General features: G+C 26.1%; 1 protein-coding gene across 5 annotated transcripts in view; it reads right to left on the bottom strand.

Annotated features, from left to right (window-relative positions):
* Positions 1 to 16,624, bottom strand: part of loh (thrombospondin type 1 domain containing lonely heart) — a 263,706-nt gene that overhangs the window by 65,951 nt on the left and 181,131 nt on the right. The window contains exon 1 of one of the 5 annotated variants that reach the window (XM_088194949.1): positions 16,063 to 16,245. The exons of 2 other annotated variants lie outside the window; for them this stretch is intronic. The gene's annotated coding sequence lies outside the window, so the exon portion shown is untranslated. Of the gene's footprint in view, positions 1 to 16,062; positions 16,246 to 16,624 lie in introns of those variants that run through there. 2 more of the 5 variants (XM_088194950.1, XM_088194951.1) reach the window with 2 other exon arrangements.

Genomic DNA, 16,624 nt, shown 5'->3' with positions numbered 1-16,624 from the left:
GTCCGACTTTTAACCTTTAGTTTATTTAAATAGCTATGATATGAAGTAATGTTAATATTTGCCTACTCTCTCTGAAGAACTGTCATTTGATATATGTACATATGTATACGTATACAATTAAATAATTAATTGCTTTAAATAATCATAATTTTATTTGCGTTGAATATTATTCGACCTGATTGGAACACTGAAAATATTTATACTTTATTCTATATGCAGTTTTATTTAGTATATTTTGCACTAAAATCTTTAGTATATTTGCGCTTAAAAAAAAAGAAACATGAGCCTCGAGTAATTTAGTCAAATCATGGGTTTTAACCCCTTCGAGGATCTGGAGAAGCTTTTTTAGGAAACACGAAATTTATTTGACAAAATATATAAAATAATGAAATAAAATTATAATATCAAAATTTATTTTAATTTATTTGACGGTGGCAAGGGGAAACCCAATAGCCACCAGATTGAGTGCCAGGCTACTTGACGTAAATCACGTACTCTCTCAGTCTCTCAACAACTGTTATAGGCAAAAAAAATGTATTTGTATAATAGCCATAATGACGCATTAAGGAAAAATGTCAAGTTTTAATGATCAGATTTGTAATAAAAAAAAAATCTACACCACTTGACCGATCCAAATTATCATTTACCTTCATGAGTATTTGTGTACTCTTTTCAAAGGTGATTTGTCTATGTATGTATTTTATTTTGAATTAATACTGAGTTTAATGAATTGATTAAATCAATAAATCTCAACTGTTGCTAGATTTTTTTATAATAATTAGATTTTTTGTTTATTTTCAGGCAGTGAAAGGTTACTGGAAATAAAATAGCAAATGCACCCTGTATGGGCACGATCGGTAATAACTCACCGTAGTTAACAATAAACTTTCGAATCATTCATTGTTTAGCGATCGTTTATCTATCTCCTCGAAGGTCTGTAAATCACATCACGAAGCCAATTAAGTTTCGATTACGCTAAACATTTGTTTATAAAATTCGCCATACAACGAAGAGGTCTCTCTAGCCCGGGGTTATCTGTGGCGCACAATATAATAATTTATAATAACAAAAATATACATATGTACACTGCTTATGAACAAAATCAATAAACATAGCGGCATAGATTACACGGGCGCCTGTTTCTGAGACCGATTTTATTATCTTTTAATTATTGACAGTAAAATTAAACCGTATAATACGGAGCTAATTGGAGAAAATATGTTTTATTTTGCGAAGCAAACCTGTTTTAATTAAAGCTATTGTATGGCGTTGTATATTGGAGTAGCGTCAATAAAATTGGTTTATTATTAAATTAGAGCAATTAAAGTATTAAAGCAAAGCGTATAGTATATATCAATATATATAATAGAACATAATCTTAATTTTTATATTATATTGATATACAAAATATATTTTGCCGTTATATTTCATATCAATTTAATAACAATGAGTTTCGCATAATCATACGCTATAGTCAGATCAAATTACTAATGATTATATTGCATATTACTATAATTAGTGTCATTGCCCTAAATTACCACGGGTAAAAAGGTTAACAAACGCTCTTTTTCGCCGCATACGTTATATAATAAAACAAATTTATATAAAACACGCAAAGTGATAACGCAGGAATGCGTCAAATTGCCAAACACCAACGATATCATTGTTTGCCTTATGCATTCCGAATGTGTTAAAATTTACATATGATTGGATTAATGCCTTTCTGATATTCACTAGTCACGTAACGGCGATTATTATGACTGTTGGATCGTAAAAGTGAATTAGAGGCGCGCTATTTTGGGCTAATCGAACTATTTGAAGTCAACGCAGAATGAAGGACCTCACAAAAAGAAAGGAAAATAGTAAATCATTATTCGTCCCTGTGTATTTGAAAGGCTAGGCGTGCGTGTTTCGCATGAAGTATTATATATTATTTTTAGGGTATTTTTTTTTCAAAGTTCAGATATTTATTGTCGATAAGTGGGCAAGAAAATAGATTTGACGATTAACGTACGAAAGGCGAAAATATTTTACAACCCGCGGAAAATACAATCTTGAAGTTTGGTCAAGATAAAGGGTAAATAATTTTTCGCTGTATTTATTTAATAAAATTTGTTGCATACAACTCAAATAGTGTTATTTTATATCTGTCTTATCCGTACAACATAAAATATAGTAACAGAGCTACTTTTATAAAGACTTAATATTTTACGTCAGATGAAAAAAATTAAATGCTAAAGAACAACTTTAGTATGTTTTAGTTATATTTTTTATATAAAAAAATTACAACTAGTAATTCATATATATTATATTAAAATGTTTTTTAATGAAATAATTTTACAATGCGTTTTTGAAGGTTATAATTGAATTTGACCCATGGTAAAAATTATGATTAAGATGTGAGTGAATTAAATATTAATGGTATTTATCTACTTCACATACGATAGTTTTAAGGTACGACATTTGTGTCCCTTATCAATTGCAGGCTACAAGCTAAATGGAGTATGTTTCTACGTGTGTTTATTCAAATGCAAAATAAACCTTTAACAAATTATAAATGAAAAGCTCACATTAGGAGCTTTTTGAAACCAACGAATCAATTCTGTACGACTAATTGTTTATATTTTGAGTTAATCTTTTAAAGTGGCACTTGATTTTGTAATCATGCTCTGAAAAAAAAAAATCCTCTCTTTAACTTTTAAATATGTAAGTACTTTCATATCATAAGTGATGGTAACTATTATACATATTTTCAATAAATATAAAAATATGTGTACCATTATAGCACATATTGATTGTATGATTTTTAATTTTAATAGTTAAAATAATATTAAATTCAGTAGTCTAATTGAAAAATATTTTATTAAATAAATGCCTTTTATCTCTATGTATATTATCATGTCATTCCCTTTGACACAGTGAATACTTTTCTAATTTGGCGTTTGATAGACAAGATCGCGACATTCCATTAAGATGTCCTATTTCAATAGTCACACATCACAAAATAGTGCATCCATAGAATTACTTTATAAATATAGCGTAATGTATCAACTTTAACGGACAAACATGTAGATATTTTAACATCAGTAAAATATTGAACTTTTTTCAATATTATTTCTGTCGTTAAAATGCATAAATATTTACGTAAGATGAAAAGCTACACCATTAAGATGTATTGATCCCGCTTCAATGTTTTTTACGACATTTAATATGTATGTTTATGTATATGTATGTTTATGTCACAAAATACAACCAGAGATTTAAAATGTATGTATAAAAAAAATGGTTTAGAATTAAGATTAAGATTCAATGCAAATAAAAATGTGATAAGTTAGAAAGAACCTGTTGAAATTAAACGCTTCTTCAGAAAGAGTAGCTAAATATAATTTTACTCAAAGCAATATTTAAGGCAATACATTTTTTCTTTCTAATAATAACCATAAAACACACAAATGTATGTTATGTTTATTTTTGATTTGAATTTAGTGGTTCTAAAATATTTTGTAACATTTGGTGAATTTAATTTAAGAAAAACTAGGTACAATTAATATAAATTGTTTTAAGCGTTTAAGTTAATATAAAACAGAAACATGACTAACGCTTAAAGTTTTCATTAAAGTAACAGGTAATTTAGGAGAAATATAAAAAATAAATTCATTGCCGGATTAAAATTTACAGCACTTACTTTAAATTATAATATTCAATAAATATTTTTAATCAATTTCGGAATTGTTCAGTAATATTTTCAAAGAACATATTGTTATTGGAAAGTAATAATAAACAATATTTTTACTACAATGACATTTTTTGTATTAATATATGAGAATATACATACGCTCATATTTAATTATAGTGGTCGTTTTTTAATATTTTGATTTCATTAAGATTCATAGTATTTCATTAAATGATATTAAATGAAAAGCTGGCTAAAATTAATAATTATTTCTTCTCAGAAGTCAAAAATCCACGTCAAAAGCAATAAAATCGTGCCATTTAATATTATATATCTGAAGAAAAAGATGACCGTTCGTTCATTTATTACAATTAAACTCTTGAAAACAGATAATCAAAATTTTCATAAAATCATTGTTTTTAAAAGTGAGGCAAATCCACTGGGCCGTATTAAAAACATGTTTTTTTTTATTTAAATAACGCGGATATAATTATTGCATATTAAATTTTTATGAAAAAAAGTAAGTCTATTATTGGTTACTAATAATTTAAATCAGTTGAATCGCAAACCATTAATTAATCAACAATAACTTAATACGGACTTGCCCCACTTTCAAAATCAACGGCTTTGATTTTGATGAAATTTTGAGGGCGTCGGTTGTCAAGTTTTGCGCTTATTTAGAATCATTAAATTTTAATGATTCTAAATTAGCGAAAACTTTACAATCGACGCCCTCAATTTTTTTTTAACTAATAATGGATAAGTTTTCAAGAAAAAATCGTGTTGTTTTTATGAATATAACGACAACTGATTTTCATTGACTATCAATATTTTAATTTATTTATTTCGATGTTAGTGTTGAGTTTTCATTATTAGAAGCTATGATTTACTGTAACAGTGTTTATCGTAGCTAGTTTTTTTTTCACTTTGGATCAATACTACAATACAAAAGAAACTCATGCCATTGCTCTGCTGATGTTTCTTAATTAACGAGTTTTTTTTCTGTAATAAATTATTAAAAAATGAGTTCTTTTTGAATGGTAATAAAATAAAAATATGTGTATAATTAAATTAAATTATAAATCAATGTAACTTTGTACTGAAAGCACAATACGTTGAATTCGATTTAAGCGATAAGATTGGGGAAATTAACTATAAATATAAATTCGCAAATTCAAGTTATTTACAATCGATATTACGGTATATTTGCTAAAAGGTGTATCTAATATGAAAAGTAATTCAAATGTAGTAAGAAAAAACAGGATAAGGCTATAAAACAAGCGTAGTACATATGTACATATATACAAAATTTGAGAGTTTAACATGTAATTAAGATACTCCTACGAAATTATATTATTACTCTAACAATTTTAATCATATACTTGATTAATGTGTATGTTTATAATTAACTTAAATTAGAAGCTATAATAGAAAAAAAAATATTAAAAAATATAAACAAAGTTACGTTGTCACAGACGATAATATAATATTTTACGTCCAATGTTCAACAAACAGGAACATTATTTAAGGGGGGCAGTAGAGGCACCCCTCCCTTTGCATTAGGACAGAAAAATGCATGTCATTAAATAAAATACTATGAATTTTAATGAAATCAAAATATAAAAAAAAAATGACTGAACAATAAATAAATAATATTAATAACACGGTACTCGAAAATAAGTTAACATTACACGTTTTTTAAATTTAAATTTAGAAAAAAATTCGAAATACTAGTAAGTTTATACAATTCTGCTGAATCTCAATGTTAATTTTAAGTATTAGCATAATTTAATTTTCCTATCTCATATATAGTAAAATTCACAGAATCACAAGAACACACTCGTTATTACAAAACGACAATAAAATTTTACGACTCATCGTACTTATGCTAATCTCCAGATCGATTTGTATATCAAACTTGGCGTAAGACACGCAGAGTACCTACTAGTCGTTATTATTATTCAAATTTTCGTTTTGAACCATCGATATGTCCATCGCGAGCCACGCGTTGACAAGCGCTGATTTCGCAATAATTCGCTCACACAACCGCAACGGGGACAACCACGATTTAAGATGCACATTGTTTTATTGCACATCTACCGTTTTGCGTATGCCTCATTTCGACAGTTATGAGTGTATATTGCAGTTTATAACTATGCGCGTTTGTGGCTATAGAATGTGTTCTATGCTTTTGGCTTGGCAGAGGAAAGCCGCGAGTCGAAAATAAAATTTGATCGATCGTGCGATCGAAATGTGCAATATATTCGGTTCAGGTGTCAAAAGGGGTAGAGCGAATATGTGAATTTAATGGAAAATACCTGTCGCTTAAGAGGGCTTTCCGTGAATTATTTTTATATGAAAGTTTAGAGAAATACCTTTCAAAATGGCTTTGCCGCGTAATTACATTACACAACATAAATACTGTAACCTTCTGATCAAATTGTATGATACCGTTTCATATCATTACGATTGAGTAATGATGAAACATTATTTTAAAATTAAAGAAAATTTAAATTTAAAATTTACTACGTATTTGCAATTTGCATTATAAATTTGATTTTTTTAGATCGGATTATATTAGCTTCTTATAATCTCATGAATGAATATCGAAGTGATTAACCGAAATTGAGGATACAAATTATATATTATAAGCTCTCATATATGTATTAGGTTGTTTCATATCAAGTAGCCAATTTCTACGTACGTGTTTGAAATAAGATGTTTGTAGTAAATAACCACATATTTTTGTGCTCCTATGAACTATGGTGCTTTTTGTAGAAGTTCAATCTAAAACACATTGCCAAGAGAAACATTAATTTGGGATTTGGCGAGGGTACTTTTAGTCAGGGAATAATAAAGCATTCGAAAGATTTCGTACTAGAGTTATTAACATGGTTCAGACACTTACAACAGACTTATTGATTCTGCAATTATTTTACGACGTCTGGATGCCATAAAAAAATAGATAAATAGGTACCGCATGAACTAGCCAAAACAGCGTTTCGAAGTTTTAAGAAACAATAAAAACCATTTTAAAAATAATCATTACCTGAAATGAAAAATAGATTCTCTATAATAACCTGAAGAGATCAAAACAATATATGTCCAACGAACACCAGGACAGATCTGTCCGAGGTTTGACACACACGCAAACTATCTAAACTCGGACATCAGTCTTAATACATATTAAAATCACGGATGTCTGATGTCTCTTTTAAAAGAGCAGAAATTAGCTATAATAAATAGTGGTTTTATCTGTTTGGAAGAAATTTCTTAAGAATGGACAAACAAAAAGCGTGCACACGAGCTAACGTAGTGTTTGGATCTGCCTGACCGTGTCCGATCCGTTCGTTTTAGCGGCCAAACGACGGACAGACAGATCTGTGTCTTCTCTCACCACACACGATCGGATTTGTCCGCCAGGCACCCGAGACAGACAGTTCTGTCGGATGTGCCCACGCGTGTATTGAAGTTTGTACGAATTTAGGGAGTCCAAGTTAAAAAGCTTTAGCTCTGGTGTTTAAGTGTATCAGTGAAAGTTATATACAAAGTATTTAAGAGTGTCTAAGCAAGTACTCGTTGGTTACACAAATATTTTATTTCACGCCCTTTTCAATAGGACAGTTTCAATTAAAAAAGAGTGCCCTTTGAGTAGTTTTTTGAAACAGATTGCCGTTGGCCGTTGACCGTTTGTAAGGCAATCCCGAATGCACATATGATTAATTTTTACGACAGAAACTTTTAATATTTATGATTCATCGCAAATATTTTGACATTATCTGGTCTGATAAAAATCTTTTCTCACGATGGTGTTCCATTTTAACATAGAAGTAGCATTTTGATTTACATAGATATTTATAGCCTGTCGTTTGCATATCACATACCAACAGGCTTTTATGATTTATTATCCTAATATTTAGATTTTCTCGCCTGTAAATTTTGCTAGAAGCTTTTTAATGGGAGGGTGGTTAAATTGATGTATCCGACATTTATTTAATTAAGTTGTAATTTATTTATTTTTTTATTATATCTCGCTGTAATAATAGGCCACTTTATATGAAACAACATTATATTCTGTTAATTTTAATACTAAAACCAGCGGATAGTTAGTTCAACGTATGTACAATACAAGTAACATAACTTAAAAGCAGATTTAACATATTATTTAATCTAAAATCTAATTTTAATATTCTAAAATATATGAAATACGATGCCTGATTATTATCTATTTTTTTTCTTTTAACATGATTACAATTTAACTCTTTTCTGATTTTTTTAAAGCCTAAGGCTCATAATGATTTAAATGAAAAATACATAGATAAATATGATAAAAAGTAAAAGTTCACAGGCGTGAAGCATGAAATTTCGGGTGCAAAGCCCATATTTTTGAGCGCAAAGCGTGTAATAAGGTTTTATAGGACATTAATAATCGAGTATGTAACATAAGTATGTTACATACAAATATATAAATTTGAAAAATTATCAATCGATGATGAAATCTGTTGAGAATGACTTAGCGCGCGTGCCTAAGCGTGTGCGAATATTATATATATATATATATATATATATATATATATACACATATATTCACACATTATATATGATTTCTTTTCAAATTTATCACATTTTAAAAAATAAATAAAAAAAAAATTAATAATGTCATTTTTAAGTTAGTTTTTATATAAAAAAATAGAGTTTTGTTGCATGGACTTAGCAAAAATTAGCAGTTTTAATGAATTGTATGTATTTATATCAATCGGAGGCTAGTAAGATTTTATAAATCAGTAAAATGTGTCCTATATTTTGTAAATAAATAATGTTATATGGAATTTAATTAATATTAAAATTTACTTTTTGGTGTAACAGATGTGTTTTTATATTAGTCGTACGCGCATGTTTTGCGCTTATTATCTATTGGGAAACCCCAGCAAGCACCCCCCCTCCCTTTCGGGAAAGGGCATATAAGTACTGACACAGATCTACAGTGCCACACTCGCAATAAGCTTAAAAGGGCATGGGAAAATCATCTCATTTATAAAACAGACTTGTATCAAATCCTCGAAGGAAGAATTGGAAAGACATATTATTTTTTTATAACATATTAAATATTAAAAATGAAATATATTACTTAAAATCTATTTCTAATAGGTAATATATTCATCAAAAAAACTGCTTAAAATTTTATATATTATTTTATAAAAAAAACACGATAGTATTTAAATAAATAGCATAATATAAAATTATGACATAGTTTTAAATATGTTTATTTAAAAGAGATTAAAATATTAGGTAAATATATTTTTTTTGCAATAATTATGACACAAACATTTTTCTTCACAAAATCATAAATTTAAAATGCAATATAATAATCATTTTTTTTGTATTAGCAATGGTAAAATCAGTGAACTTTAAATGCGGATTATGCAAAAATAAATTTGTGTTGCGATTCACTGATTCGGGCCAAAACTTTAAATTAAAGATAAGCCTCAGTTAAGGAAGATTTATAAGATAGGTTAGGGATTGATGAATGTGCATAAGAAGGCCGACAGATGCTGATGGAATATAAGTAATAAAAAAGACACTTGAAATGTGCTTATTACCTAAAGACCCAAAAGAAGATGGAGAGAAGATTTCGATTTTTTAAATTATTTAAGTTGATATGATATTAATGCCATTTTCAGACATATAAAAACCTAGTTAAAGGTGTTTTTTATATGAAGTTGGAATAACGAAAAAATATTATTTATTGTGTTAAAATTATTTAATAATAATACCTTAAAACTACAAAATGATAAATCATACAATATGATTATATATTTAATTAAGATGCAACAGTCTTATTTTTATAAAAAAATAGTCAGTAAATAATAATATTAATATTTTAATAAAACGCATTAAATATTAAAATAAATTATTGTAAGTTCTTTTCAATGAATTTGAAATGATTATTAATCGTGAGCTTTCAAAATTTACCTCTAAACTATTTATGAAAAATATATACTATATGTCACATTAGCAGGTTATTAATAATCTTTAATATGCTAAATGTTTTAATAAAAAAAATCGACGCTTAACGTTACGAGTGTATTATACTTTAAAATTTATATTTTTCTTTGATTTATGGCGTTAAATGGCGCCAATAAATTTCCAGCGCTTCAAACATTTTAAATCTACTTATTTATGATCTAACATAATTCAACGCTATCTTCATTAGTTTACTAATATATCACCGAAAAAGTAATACTCTATAAATACATAAAAGCAATTTATCAAGAGGATATTATTGAATAAATTTATACATGCATAAAAAACGGTTACAATAATTAATTCATTGGTAAAATTGAGATTGTTCATTGTTGCGCATGAATCATTCCATTTATTAATTAAAACAGTTTTCAACCAGATATTAATTAACAAATTGGCTTAAATAAAATTCACAGTGGTTCAGTTGCTGGTCGTAAATTATATAAATTAACATGCACGAACAGAAGTAACACATTTGATGTTTATTGCGTTTGAACTTTGCGTGTTTGTGTCTATATAAATAAAAAGTGATAGTGAATCGATTAAAAATCAATTGCATATTGAAGATTGAAAGTGTGTTGCAAAATTGGGAACGTAAAATATTCATAGAATTTGAGCAATATGGTCAGTTTCTCTCATGGCAGAAAATAGAAGATTCCCACGGTTTACATAATGACAAAAGTCGGGATGTTAACAATTACCTGATTGACAACCGATATATGTTTATGCAACTTAATTTATTGGTGAACGATTGCATAGTACAATTAAAGTGATTTATATATTTAGAGGATGGCTAAATATTTGTTCATTGTTAATGATGCAGAATAAATATTATATGAGAATTGTGTTCTCTTGATTAAGAATTAAAAATTCATAGGCAATTACCAATAGAAGCCACATTTATGTATTTATTTATTTTGGCGAAAATTTGAGACTACACAACACAAGAAAATTCTCAAAGGAAGTGTAATTTTATATTTAATAATGCAAAATCGACTAATATTTTATATATAAAATATTAGTTATAAAGACTATAATATAAACGTACTATAATATAATATAAACGGACTATAAAAAAATCTTAAATTGTAACATGAAAGTTATTAGCCTAATAGGTCACAACGAAGTAAACACAATCAACAACTACTATATAGGTATTGACCCATCAGATTATTTTTTTTTATTAGTCAACCGTCAGTTATTGAACCCAGGTTTATCAGTAATTAGCTACTGCTCTATTATGCTGTTTTAATAATATAATATTTTTGCTAAATTATAGAAACTGCAGTGCAAAAGCAACAAATTAATTGTCACTTATAAAAAAATATATGTTTAATAATATTATAAATTATTTATGGTCGGGATCACCTTTAATTGCTGTGACAAAAAAATCGCAAGGAGCTGCTAAAAAATATGAACTAATTAATTTGTTTGTCTTTTGTACTTTCTATGAACGATTTATTTTCTTATCGACGCTAAGCAAATAATCGCAAATCTGAGCACTTGGGTAATGCAATGATCAGTGCCAAATAAAAAGGATAAGGTCAATGCCAAAATCAAAATCACCGCTTAAAATGTACCCAAATCCAATATTTTTTTTCGAATCACGTTGTTTGAGTGAAATTTGACAGATTTTATATATTCGTAGGCAAATACAGTCTAGCAATATTTATATTAAACTGAATAAATAATAAAAAAAGATTTTTATTATTTATTCAGTTAAATATATACTATATGTAAATATATAGCTATCTGCGGTATCTCAAAATACTGAAAGATCGACCGCCGTACATGTACGGCCATTCCGCTCAAACGGTTAATGTCGCAATGACTTGAAAATCAAGTTTTATCTGAAAACACTCAAAAATATATTTATGATAAAAACATCTTATCTGACAATAAATGCTCTGTTTATAAATGTATAGGAATAGTAAATAAAGTAAAATGTGAAAAGACATACCATTGATTGGCAGCCATTTATTAATAATTTTTATAAAATTTGAAAATTGCTATTTATTATTAAGTATAAAATATGCTAAATTTCGAAAGTTAACATTTAAATGTGACAGGATTTTTTTTTTCATTTAATTAAAAGTTGTTGCAATAATTTTAAGATCGATTAAAATAGATATATAAATTTTATTGCATTATAATTATACAATAAATTTCTGATAATATACATTTTTATTACATTATTATGTATAATAAACCGTTTAATGAATATATCTATGTATGTATATAAAAATTGGCAACAAGTGTTCCAGATTAGCATAGATTTAATAATATTCTCACCGATCTAATAAAACTAATCTCGGCAGATTGACGCCATCACTCATCACTCTAAATTAAAATTCCATTCTAAATATATAATAGGCATTATATTTACAAATGTATAGCGAAATATAAAGCGGGATTCCGATTATGTAGGTCGAATTAAATTTTGGCCTAAATCGCCTACAAAAACATTTTCAAATATAGACTTTTAGAATACGAAACATGTCTAAAAGTGAAATTTTCGTCGACACTGCTCAAAGGGAGCATACGTAGGATTTGTATATGTATTAATAAATTCCATGAATTCGGTCGAAGGATTAAGAATGAATTATTCAGAGAATTCAGACCGATTAATTCGACACGTTTAATTTACGAAAACGAGGGATCCGTCGACAGCAATTTGGGTAATGAAACGGCAAAATAAACATTCGATCGGTTTGATGATCGTCAAATCGCGTTATTACGTGTCGTCTGATATATATATGTGTATGTATATTATTGTTTACGTTGTAGTAACGATAAATGTGTGTATCATTATGTATTAAATTATACGTGCGTTTGTGCGCTTAACGAGATTTTTATTGTCGAACATAAATATTCGATGTTCGATTCAATTTTCATAATTTCCCAAGAGCCCTTCTATAAAAAAGCTTCAATAAGAAACGAGGAGAAAAAAATAAAGCGAATCTTCGAATACGGCCATAATTAATTACGTCGTGTTTTATCGAAGAATTTATAATACAATTATGAAAAATTCGTTAAAAAAGAACGCACGAATTTTCAGAACTTGGTAATACTATTATATAATATAAAATATTTGTATATCGAGATTAAACTTTTTTACTAAGCAGATTATACGAGATAAGTTTAATCACAATAAAAGCATAAGGATATAATAACAATAAAGTAATTTTTATTATATAAATAAAATATATACATATATATTCCAAGAAAGTCAAAAATAATAAGAATCAAAGTAAATAATCAACAATTTCTAAATAAGGTAATAAATGTATTATTTTATTATTACTGTTTAATAATATATAACTTTAAATCATAAAAGAAATGTATTTAATAAATAATAAGGTTTAAGATAAGTGAGATATTTATTCCAAATTTTCTGCTTTGCTAGACTAAGCTAATTTAAAAGTAAAATTCTTATTCAAAGAATATCATAATATATATTTACAGTCAATTGATCTTGATTGTTATGTTATAACACTTATATTAATAACTACTGATTTTTATCTAAATATTAAAGAAGCCATGTGCTTAAATTTTTTTAAAATAAATAATAAGATTATATGCATATATTAAATTTATTATTATTGTTTTGCAATGGCAACGCTAAAATAACTTATTTGTAATTATATATCATTCTATTTTGATTTACCTGAACCAAAATAAAATGATATATAATTACAAGGTTTATCTAAATATATAAATGTTTAAAAATAAGCTAATAATACTTACAGCAGAAATATATAAATATTTTTTGTATTATGTTAGTATTTAATTTTGTGTTATTTATATACATATATCAAAGTACTATTTATGCATATTTGTATGAATATAACTAGTGCATTCAAATACCCACCCAAATTCATTACCCGGTCATCGGGTAATTTTTATAAAGGAACCGGGTACCCGGTTCTGTTCTGGATAATTTTTGTTAACTATTACATATATACTGACCCGGAGTTAAAATTTACGAATATTTTATATCTTGGATTTTGAATTTTATCTCTAATTATCTTAAATTTTGATCATATTTTGATAACTTTTCGATACCCCACTTATCTGTATACAGTTGTGATTATAACGGACTTCTTGGAAGCACCGAATATCTTTCCCCGGAAGGTTTAACTAATCTCTAAATCGGTTTTGCAAAATAGAAAAAAAATACGGAGAATTTTGCTTCTTTAAAATTTTGTTTAAATTTAAAACAGATATTAAATATAAAAAATTAAACATTATATTGAAACTAAAAGAACCAGGTACCCGTTAAAACTACCCGGTTCTTGGTTCACTTAAAGCCTGCGGGTACCCTGGGCCCCGGTTCCGGTTCTTATCCGGTTTGACAGCCCTAAATATAACAAATATTAACACTAATTAAGAATTGAATTTATTTATCATAACCCTAGCTCTTTTATAGTTACTTAATTTACTATATAAATTAAAAATTGTATATGGATAAACTAAATTTATTTATTTTAGGTACATATTTATATGTTTACAAATATATCATCACAGATATTTTTGCTTTGTAAGGTTAAATATTTAACAATCAACTAAACCAAATCTATGTTTTTTTTTAACAATCGTATATAAATTTATATTTATATAAATAAGAATATTTGTTTGTGTTTAATTTTGTGTCATTATTATTAATATGAAATTTAAAACAAGCATATCATTAGCCATATAGATGATATTTATATATAAGGTTAAACTAAATTTACGAAGGTACATATTTATATGTTTACAAATATGTCATCACAAATATTTTTAATTGGTAAGATTAAATATTTAATAAGCAACTAAAGCAAATCTATATGTTTCAATCTATATTTATGAAATATATAAAAATTCAATTCTGAACAACATTTTTTGTATTACATTTGTGTTACTATTATTATAAAATTTAAAAGAAGCACATAATTAGCCATATAGATGATATTTATGTACAGGTTTAAACTACATTTATGAAGGTACATATTTATATGTTTTCAAATACGAATCTTTTTTTTTATAAAAAAAATCGTTAATATGAGTAAAAATATATAAATATTTAATTAAAATTTTTTTTTTTTTATTAAATTTTAATTTAATTTTGTGTGATTGATATAAATAATAAATTTAAAAGAAGCAAGTTTATAAATATTTATTTGAAATATTCCTAATTTTAATACTAAAATTAATAAATTAATACTATTATTTATATGTTAATAAAATTATTTATCTTAATTTTAACTTTAACAATAATATTATATTATAGTAGTTTCATTTCACATATATAAATAAATAAATTTGTGAGGTTAAACTAAATTCATAAAGGAACATATTTATATGTTAAAATAAATAATTATTAAGGTTAAATATGCAGCAGTTAATTAAATCAAATTTATTTATTTTTTATAAGAAAATCGTTTATATACTCGTATGAGAAAAAACATATAAATATTCAATGCAAAACATAGTTTATTGCTATAAATATAAAATTTAAAAGAATCACAGTATTATTTATAAATATTTGTTTAAAATATTGCATATTATACCACAATATTTTTCAATAAAAACTTTATAAATTATTTTATTATCTTAATCTTAACTGAAAAGCAATAATATCACAGTAACTTAATTTTCAATATAAATGAAATCAATCAATCAATCTAAATTTACAATGAAACATATTTATATGGTAATAAATTAGTGTTTACTGAAGTTTAATAATCAAAATTTTTTTTATAAAAATAAGTAAGAAAATGAAAAATATTTTTGTATTGAATTTCAATTTAATTTTGTCTTTTGGATATAAAAATAAAATTAAAAAAAAAACTTTTTAATTTCTTTGCAATATTTTGTATATAGTGCTAATTTTTTTGAATTATGAATTAATACATTTTGCACAAATTTGATTGAGTTAATTCAGCCAAAAATATTAACTTAATAAATTACTTCATTTGCCATATAAAATAAAATATATGTACAAGGTTAAACTAACATTTATAAGGAACATATATAAATGTTTAGAAATAAGTTATTACTAATATTTGTTATTAGTAAGGTTGAATATACATTTAACTTTTTTCATTTTTCTATCTTAACATAACCTGACTTTTATAAGACAAGGTATTTCAAAAGCAAATATATATACATATTAAATTAAAAAATACAATATTATTATGGATGTGATTATAACAAAATATTTATTAATGCATATTTTCTTAAAATATTTTTTATGTAACACTTTATTTTTTAATCAAGAATTAATAAAATTATTTTAATAATGATAGCTATTTATATTTATTTTTATTATTATTTTTTTATTTTATTTTAAAGGGAAAATATATATATTTAAATGCGTTTACATTGCTCCTACCACGTAACAAATCACTACCAATGTTCACTACAGTATTATAATTTACTTTATTATTTTTTATTGTCAAGTATTGTTCGGTAAGTTCGAGCGCGTGTTTTCTACGTGCGTTTTTCGGTTCGAATGCGCGTCTCTAAGCGCCGACAGCCAAAGGCCGACTGAGCACATTTTCACTGGCGGTTCATCGGCTGCCTTATCACCAGGAAACAATCCACCGGAATGAAAACTAGCTCGGATGAAAATGTACATTACTTCACAGTAATGGTTAAAAAAAACAGTTTCCCGGAAAATAAAACGTGACACAGGAGCGAAACTATGGCGAGATAAACATTTTTGGTTGTGAATATAATATTTGGTTTTATACATTTTGCTGAATTTTTTTACATAGTTTGGTAAAATGATACATAAGCTAAAACTATTTATAAGCAAATGACTAATTTATTAAGATTCTGATGCAATTATATCTTAAATTCTTTAAGAATAACCACCGAACTAAGAAAAAATACCTAATTAAAAAAATCCACGCGTATAGTAACAAAATTTATGCTAAACGT

The sequence above is a fragment of the Plectrocnemia conspersa genome, unplaced genomic scaffold, assembly GCF_051122295.1.
Source record: "Plectrocnemia conspersa isolate PC_06_02 unplaced genomic scaffold, ASM5112229v1 ptg000010l, whole genome shotgun sequence".
In the NCBI taxonomy this organism is placed as follows: Eukaryota; Metazoa; Arthropoda; class Insecta; order Trichoptera; family Polycentropodidae; genus Plectrocnemia; species Plectrocnemia conspersa.
The sequence above is the reverse complement of the archived record's forward strand: the minus strand, read 5'-3'. Positions and strand labels throughout refer to the sequence as shown.